A 10,199-nucleotide genomic window follows, 5' to 3' on the forward strand; every position below is an offset into this window, starting at 1 on the left:
CAGTCAATAAGGGAAATGGTTTTCAAAAAATTTGTTGGAAGGATTATATCCAAAAAGAAATGAGAAATGAGCTATACCCCTTGGAGAAGGAATAGAAAAGTATGCGAAGGACACAGCCCTAAGACACAGCATTCTTACATAGTCAGATAAGACTCCTCAACCTCACCTTCATACTCTTCCCCACACCCTGCCTCCACACCAACAAGCCTCCAGCATAAGAACAGCTTACAGCCAGAAGAACTGCAAGACACAGATTCCCTGAGAGAAGCAGGAGAACAGGATGTTGCAAAGCCAAAAGCAGAGACAAAAAATAAGAGCACTTGAGGACTTTGAAATGGCCAGTACCTGTAGTTTCAGTAAACTTTAAACCCAGTCCAACTTCTACCAGCCTAACCAATCCTCACAAAAAAGCCTATTTATCTCAATTCTTATGACACAATACAATATTTCTGTATTTTAACAAAAAATATTACCAGGCATATCAAAGGCAAGAAGAAACACAGTCTGAAGGGACAAAGAAAGTATTAGAGCAAGACTCAGACAGGACACATATAGGTCATTGTTCTTCAGGAAACAGAATCAACAGGACGAGAAACTGTCACTACACATACATTAGAATGGCTAAAATCCCAAACTGGAAACACCAGTTGCTGGTGACAACGCAGAGCAATAGAAGCTCTTGTTCATTGCTGGTGGGAATGGAAAATGGCACAGCCACTTTGGGAGGTGATTTGAGTTTCTTATGTAGCCTAACTTTATCTTACCATACAATCCTGTAATTTCACTTCTAGGTATTTAACCAACTAATTTAAAAACTATGTTTTTAATGTTCATGGCAGCTTTATGCATAATCACCCTAAACTAGAAGCAACTAAGATGCTTGCTATGGTTTCAATGTGTCTCCTCCAACATTCAAGTGTTGCCAGTGTGATAGTGTATTATTCCGTTCTCACATTGCTATAAAGAACTTCCAGAGACTGAGTAATTTATGAAGAACAGAGGTTTAATTGACTCACAGTTCAGCAGGCTGTACAGGGAGCATGGCTGGGAGGCCTCAGGAAACTTACAATCATGGCAGAAGGCAAAGGGGAAGAAAACACATCTTCACATGTAGGAACAGGAGGAAGAGAGTGAAGGGGAAAGTGCTATGCACTTTTAAACAACTAGCTCTTGTGAGAAATCACTCACTATCATGAGAATAGCAAGGAGGAAATCCACCTCATGATCCATTCACCTCCTACCAGGTCCCTCCCCCAACATTGGGAATTACAATTCAACATGAGATTTGGGTGGGGACACAGAGCCAAACTATATCAAATAATATTGAGAGGTGGATCTAAGAGGTGATTAGGCCACGAGGGCTCCTCCCTCATGAATGAGATGAAGGCCCTTATACAAGGGGCTCCAGGTAGCATTTGGCCCTCTTGCCCTCCTGCCTTCTGCCATGTGAAGACACAGTCTTCCTTTCCTCCAGAGGACACATACTAGGAGCAGAGAGCAGTCATCACCACACATCGGAACCTGCTGGTTCTTTGATCTTGGACTTCCCAGTCTCTAGAAATGTGAGAAATTTCTTTTCTTTATAAATTACTCATTCTCAGGTGTTTTGTTGTAGTAGCACAAACAGAGTAAGACAGACTCTTTTAATAGGTGAATGAACAAAAATCCTATAGTCTATCTGCACGTTGGAATACTATTCAGCTATATAAAGGGAGTTACCTATCAGGCTTATAAAGATGTGGATGGGTCACAAATGAATTTTTCTTAATGAAAGGATTTATCTTGAAAAGTTTACATAGTGTATGATTCTCTTTATGTAACATTTTTTTTAAAAGGCAGAACTGTAAAGTTGGAGAACAGAGTAATGATTGCCAGGGGTTTGAGGAGGGAGGGAGTTTGAATAGATGAACTACAGGGATATTTTTAGGAGAATAAAGCTATCCTGTATGACATTGTAGTGGTGGATACACAACACTATGCATTTGTCAAAATTCATAGAATTTTGCAGCAAAAAGAGCAAACCTAACGCGTGCAAATTAAAAAAGAAATCCAGATTGGAATGCAGACTCTGACAGAAGAATCTAATTGTATTATAAATGTATGTCATATTCTCACTGAAAGAGGTAGAGTAAAAGAGGCTGCCCTACACAATTTTGGATTTGAGTGAAGACAGTAAGACTAACATTAAAAGGACTTGTACACGATCACTGCACACTAGGTGGTAAAGTTGTTTTCCATGGAGGTATAGGCTTGCAATTCTGAAGCCACTACTCATTATGTTGAAATTGAGTAAGTAAATAAATGGTTGGAAGAAAGTGAAAGCCAGATTTGTCACTATTGAAGAGGGAAGTTACGGATAAACAGAAGGTAGGGGCAGAATGAACCATATGCTGCTGAACTATATAGTTGGAGGCATCAGTATGAATTCATGTTTACCTTAATGTACATATAAATAAAAACACATTGCAATAATTATAGACATGTATAGATGCCTGATTTAGTATACCTACTTCTATTTCCATTTACTAAGAGTGTCTAGAAGTAATGCCACTGCAGTAGGAACAAGTGCACCTATTATCCAGATCTTGGTTTTCATAATCATTCTCTTATAAAAGGAACTGAAGCTCCTTGGAAAACTGGCTGATTCTAATAGTGAGCAGGAATACACAAGATGAACGTGAAGCCTTTTGCAGTGCCAGAAAATAAAGAAGTGGACACACACACACACACGCACACACATGCAGAAACACATAATGACAGAAATATTTCAAAGGGACACTGAAGCTAACTGAAGGAGAGTTCTCAATGGCCGTACCTGGAACAATTTGAGCTACAAAATAAAGAAAGCAGTATTGCATTATAATCTAAGAATAAAATTCATAAATCTGTATTGCTATTAATAAAAGATTAAATAAATAAATGGGGGGAAATATACAAATCTCCCATACAGAATTTTGAATAATGTAATAATGACTTTCTTTAAAGGGCACAGTTGAGGGAACAGAGAAGTAACTTTACAGTGGGCAAACATGACAAACTTTGCCTTTTCATCAATCTTAGCATCCTTAGTGATAAGTCACATTGACATGATGTGACAAAGATGGAAATTTACCTCTGTGGTCATTTCATATAACTCAAAGACATATAACTCCAGTCTGGTCATGAAAAAAATATATGCTTCCAGATTGAAAGACAGTCTACAAAACACCTGACCACTCCTGCTAAAATCTGTCAAGTTCATCAGAAACAAGGAATGTCTGAGAAACTGTCACAGCCAAGGTGAGCTAAGGAGACATGATGATTAAATATAATGTAATATGGGATCCAGGATGAGATCCTGGGATGAAAAAAGAACATTAGAGAAAACTAGGAAAATCTGAATGTTATAGACTTTAGTTAATAATAATATTGTCTCAATGTTGGCTTATTATCTGTGACAAATGCACCATAGAAATGTAAAATGTTAACTAGTGAGGACACTATGTGTGGGGTTTATAGAAACTCTCCGTATTAGCCTTGCAATTTTTCTGTAAATCTGAACTATTCTAAATTTAAAAGTTTATTTAAAAAGTAAATAATCAACTCATGAGATTGTCAAGAATTTTAAATATATATACATATATATGTGAAATCATACATATTTGTAAATAACAGATATTAGTTACAATTGAGATTTTGAGGTGAGGTCAATACAGAACACCTCTTTCTTAATTTCTTGAGTTCAGAATTAATTGAAAAATTGACATATATATCAGACAAAATGAGGATCAAAATATCAACTTTGTTGCTCATAGAACCTGGACTGGAATATATGGCTCTGGGTGTAATCATGACAATCTTTCTAATATTTTACACCAGAACTAAATTAAGTCACCCAGTTAGAGGTATAAGTTACAACTCCTTGAGGCCTAAGAGAAATCACCTCCAGATTGAAATTTCTCGGCAGGCAGGTGCTAAGAAAACAAAGCTCACAAAAGGCCGAGCCACAAACCTACCCTACTCTTTTTTCCAATATCACTAATTAAAATATGTCACACTCCTTCTAATGGAGAGGAATGAATGAGGAATGCAGAAAGACTAAGAAAGCTAACCTGGCTGATGTCCTTCCACGTGGACACACAGAGCTGGTTCAAAAGGGCATTCCTGTCTCTAGAGCTAGAAGAAACACTCGAGAAGAAGCTGCATGAGACAAGGCAGATGTACACCAGCATCTCCTGGTGCCTCGCTGATGATCGTTCTTACACATCACAAGGCTTGTGAGCTAAACAAATGAATTTGAAGGCACAGGCTCTTTGCTCTGAATCACATGGATCAGTTGCCAAATCATTTTGAGTCATACTGACTTTGTAAAGAGATGTAAGCAGATCCTTGGGAAGTCACTGAAAACACACCGTGCTCTAGTTCTTCTAGCTGGCCATATAAAGAGGTTGTTTATTGTTCATCATGCCTAGATAATGGGGTAATGAGTTGGGAAATAGAAAGGAAAAAGCTACAGGAAGATGTGGCTCTGTATACTATTATTAAAAGGTTAAGAATTATCTAATTAAAATTTTCTTCAGAGGCAAATTTTAAGGAGATTCACATCCTACTCTGAAAACCTAGAGATCATTCCATAAATTAAATTTAAATTGTTTTCTATCTAAGTATATTAGGAAAATGATAAATGTATTTTAATTGTCTTTACAGAGACACTTCTTGTGCTTTGTATTTAATTCTGCTAATGGATTGTTACAATTTTAAATATCTTTAATTTGGATACAGACAAAATAATTCAAATTATAGTTCTTCAAAACTAAATTAAAAAAATACCTTTGGAAAATTCTACATAGGTAAAGAGCAGGTATATGTATTTTGCTACTACATGAAAATATATATTTACAATGATTTACAGGAACAAAAGTGAACCCAAAATACTATATAGATAGCAATTTTTTCTTCCATAGCTTGATATTAATTTTTTTATTTATAGAAGAGTTGTGAAGATAATAAGAGAGTTCCATTATATTATTCACTTAGCTTCTGTTAATGTTGCCATCTTACATAATTATGGTACATTCAGAAAAGCTAACAAATTAGCACCAATACAATATTATTAACCAAAATGCAGACCTTATTTGGATATCCAGCTTCTTCACAAATGCCCTTAGCAAAGCACTTTTAACATGTGCTATGCAGAGGTCCTCTTCCTCCTGCAGCCACTAGTTCCATTACTCTTGGCCACCTACCTGTGCTTCCTCTCCTGCTTCCCATCCATCCTCTGTCATACCCCCTCCAGAACAGTCTTGCTATTGCCAGTGTTGTTCCTGGAGATTTTGCTGCAGAGCTAGAGAATGGCAGGGCAGGACCAGAACACGTCGTCCAGAGGAAAGAGGGGAGCGAACACAGCCCTTAGACGAAGGCCGAGGAAAGAGGGGAGAGAACACAGCCCTTAGACGAAGGCCGAGGAAAGAGGGGAGAGAACACAGCCCTTAGACGAAGGCCGTCTACACAAAAGGAGCTTAGAAAAAGGAGAGTGAGGAGAAGCCAAAAAATGCATTTTGGGAGCTGTAACTTTGGCTAATGATATCTCCTAGATTCATATGAAGTATAACAGAGTTGGGTGAAAAGAGGCTATGGGAAGTACTAATGGAAGAGTAAAATAAATTAGACTCGTTTAACTTTTCTTTCAAGAGATGATAAAGAATTCAATTCTACTTCTTTTTAACATTTTAATGCTTACACTGTTTTTTGGGGGGAACCACTTCCTATTAAGACGTGACCATGTAGACCTATCACTTATATAGATGACAAAATTGTTTATGTATAGATTCTCATACTATATAAATTTAGATTAGTATAGACTGCACTGTACAGTAGGTCTTTATTTACTTAAACATTTTCTTTAGTAAAGTCTCTGTGAATGCTACAAAAATAGAAATGCTAAGGAAACTTTCGGAGCCAGTGGATTAGATAAGTCAACTTCTATACTACAAAGGTAAGATGAGGTATTCATGTTTTAAAGGTACATATTTATTTAATAGTAAAAGTCTCCATGACTGGATACTTTAGAGACATCACGCTCTCATTTAGGTTTTGTTTTGTTTTGGGGATCTACAGGTTAAATGCCACACTTCTCAGTGTGGGCTGAATCTAATCTTTCATTTCTGTTTGCTAAATGCTCACTCCATCTAACATTAGACACAACTTCTTAATGCCTGAGACAATGGCCCTTTTTGCCAGGTTTCAGAAATTTTGCTTTAAGGGGGTTGTATCTTGACATTAGCTCCTTACCTCCTCATGTCCTACTAATATGTTTCTTACAGCTCCACTCAAAATTAAATTTTTCATCTTAGTTAAAACACTTTTGATTATCATCGCACCATTAACAGCTGAAAACAGTTTTATAAGTATACACTGCGAGTAATATTAAGATGTCTGAAAATACAGAGATTGGATTTAAATTCTTCAAATACTGCCAAATGAAATCTGAGAGTCCAGGGAGCCCTCTCAGTCAATCTAAGCAGCTGGCGATAATCAGCACAGCTCTTAACAATCAGTGTGGTCATCTGTTCTTAGCAGTCAATGTCATTACCAATTTTAGATTTGATATTTGTGTGACAGTGTCCTGCCTCTAGTGAAACTGCCAAGGGCAAAGTCTAATCTAAAGAGCTTGCCATGTCATCCAAGGAGGCTCAAGAGAACCTGAGAGAGATCATTTCTTTGTTTCCCTTGCTGTTCTCGTGGTCCTCAACACAGTAACAGTCAATAATGCAGTGTAAGCATCAGACATTCTCCTACAGAATCTAGGCTTTGTGGGTCACACTCTAATCTCACAGTCCTCTGACTGTACATCTCTGTGAAATTCAATAATGTGTGAACTGGTGGATTGTTGAGTCAAGTTCCTGGTCGATGATATCTTCTTTAACAACATGCATTGGCATTCTCAGGCAGATTTCATAATAACTCTGAGCATTTCTTTTATTGTCTGTGGAAAGGAGATAATTATTATCTCAAAGAGCTATTGTGGGGATTAAATTAGAGAGTATGTGTAAAGTACCCAGCACTGTGCATGGGAAATTGTTGCATTTCCTGAAGATACGTCAGCTTTCATGTGCCATGGAGATCTGCATCTGGGTGTGAGCTACCTGCCAAAAAGTTATGTTCCTTGAGTAGTATGTTTTCATTCTGATTATCTATGTCTCACTCACAATAGCTGTCATGGGATAGGTAGGTGCCCATAAAAGCTGCTCAATCAATATTTCTGTATCCTTGGTGTCTAGCTCAGTACCAGGCACAGAGTTGACCCTTAGTACTGCTCCTACCAACACCCATCCATGGGACTCATCTGGAGTTAAAACTTCCGTGGCTGCTGCAGGGATTGGATCTCCTAATCTTCCCAGCTCTGTCCTGACCTGGGGAAGTAGTACAAGATGGAAGGAAGAGAGGGAAAACAGAGGCTTCAGTAGGCAGTCCAGACCACCACCTCTGGCATCTTAGCAATGATAACTGAGGAACCAGCATGTTTAAGTCACTCTCAAAAGGTCAAGCTCACAATAAATTCAAATTGCCTAAAAATTTATACAGCGACAGAAGCTGTTATTTGACTTCAAAGTGACTCAAGGTGTAGGTAGGTGTCCCAAAGCTACTTTACCATTCTGTTAATCAAATTATCCAAACCTACTTTGCCACTTTCCACGCTCTTGTTAATTGTGGCATTCAGAGTTTGCTAGGTTTCATTTTTAATCTTTTAAATGTGAGGATCCTTTTAGTATCCTCATAAAAGCTATAAATCTCTTACCAGAAATTTGTATGCACACAAATACACAAAATTGACATGTAATTTCTATTAATTAACAGATCCTCCAAAAATAACTTTTGGATTCCCATTTCCCTGGACCTTGAGTTAAGAAATCTAGTGTAGAATACTTTATACATTCAGCTAGCAGTAAAAATAGGCTGATACAATACAAGATGCTGGAGAGACAGACTCACATGGATCTTTCAATCTACCTATCCTTGTAATGTGCAATGTTACGACCTGTGCAAATGATGTTATAGGAATGTGTGAGTAGAGGCATTTCTGTAAAAATTTCCATGATAATTAAATTCCTGTAAGAGAAAGGATCTTTTGGAGAACGGATCCTCATCAGAATCCTAAGTATACTGCAACATCTATCTCCCCAGCAAAATGCCAAAGACTTCACAGTGGGAGAGGTGTCACTCTACCTCATGGAGAGATTGGTGGGTACTCATGGCCTTAAGACGTAGACCAAGACCACGAGGGAAGTCTTGACCTTCTCGAAAGCAAAAATGTCTTTTTAGAATGTTTTTACACAGCTATTCCCAGTAGTAGTATGTCAGTGACCAAAGTGAGCACAATGACCATTTTCTTAAAGCATTAAAGATTCTTCAATAAGATATTACCCTTATCAATTCATTAATCACTTATATTTCACAGTAGCTTAAGCTAAAACTATCTAATGTTTACTTTCAATCTAACCTACAGATCTCTGTTCTTTCTCTGTCTTTCTTTCTATCTCTAATAGTGGCTATACCAATATACGTATATCACCAGGCATGGTGGTGTGCACCTACAGTCTCAGCTACTCAGGAGGCTAAATTTTCCATTTTATAAATGGAAAAATACATCATGCAGTCTTTTCTGTTAGGCTTCTTTTGTCTGACATTATATTTATGTAATTTATTTGTGTTGAGTGTAGTGATAGTTCTTTTTCACTTTGATATAGTGAACTTCTGGGCTCAAGCAATCTTCTGGCCTCAGCTTCACAAAGTGTTGGGATTACAGGCATGAGTCGTTGCACATATGTATTTTAATAGATATTAAATATTCAAAGTAAAACAGCACCCAAAGCATTTTTATCAATTTATTCTTCTACCAGTGGTGGCTAAGTATTATAGCCATCACTGTTTGATATCATCAGTGTATTTGTTTTTGCTGTTGCTGTAGGAGAATTGCTTCTGTCAGGGAGATAGAGGCTGCAGTGAGTCACGATTGTGCCACTTTAGTCCATATGTGTGTGTGTGTATGTATTTATGTGTGTGTATGTGGGTGCATGTACATACATGTGTATGTGTATATACACCAACATACACAAACATACACACATGCTATATACATATATATGTATAAATATTTTAAGTAAACATTATTGAAGTGTAATATATATATAAATCTCAAAGATACAGCTCCATTAATTTTTAAAAATGTAAACACCAATTTAAACCCACTCAAATAAAAAGATAAGACTATTACAAGTACCCCAGGAGTCACTATTATTTCCTATTCATTTACTACCTAGACACCTTCTTTCAGGCAAAGGTCAGGTTGGTTTGTTTTATAAATGAAAAAATACATCATGCAGTCTTTTCTGTTAGGCATCTTTTGTCTGACATTATATGTAGGTAATTTATTTGTGTTGAGTGTAGTGGTAGTTTTTTTTCACATCAATATAGCAATTCATTATATAAATATATCACTATATATTTTACCATCGATGGACATTTGTATCATTTCCTATTTATCACTTTTTGAATGATTCAGCTGTAAACATTTTTGTATACAGATGTTATACAAATGTATTTTTGTACATCTGTATTTTTATACATCTGTATTTTTGCATACAGATGTTATTCTATATTATCTTCTAGAAATTGAATTGTTTTTAGCTTTATTGTTTAGGTATACCGTTCACCTAGTTTGAGGTAGAGGTCAAAATCTATTTTCTCCATATTCTTATCCAATTGATTCAATATTAGTTATTTACAAGATTTCCTTTTCCTCACTGTATTGTATTAGAACCTTTGTATAAACCAAGTAACTATTTGTGTGTGCTTGTCTGTTTCTGAACTCCTTATTTTGTTCAATCTGTCAATTTATCTATCCTTGCACAAATTTCACACTGTCTTCATTGCTGTAGCTTTAATAAGTCTACCTGTTAATCTAAGTCCTCCATATAAAATTTAGAATTATCTTGTCAATTTTCTGACACAAACTCTTGATAAGGGGAATTGATATCACTTGAAGAAATAATATATTTGGCACATTGGGTCTTCCATATTCATGAACATGGTATATCTTTTGTTTGTATAGGATCTTTAATTTATGCAAAATGTATTATTTCATTTTCTGTAAAGTAGTAATTTATTGTATTTATTTCCAAATATTTGATGTTTCTTTTTTTTTTTTTTTTTTTTTTTTT

This window comes from Cebus imitator, unplaced genomic scaffold (genome assembly GCF_001604975.1).
Source record: "Cebus imitator isolate Cc_AM_T3 unplaced genomic scaffold, Cebus_imitator-1.0 Scaffold131, whole genome shotgun sequence".
In the NCBI taxonomy this organism is placed as follows: domain Eukaryota; kingdom Metazoa; phylum Chordata; class Mammalia; order Primates; family Cebidae; genus Cebus; species Cebus imitator.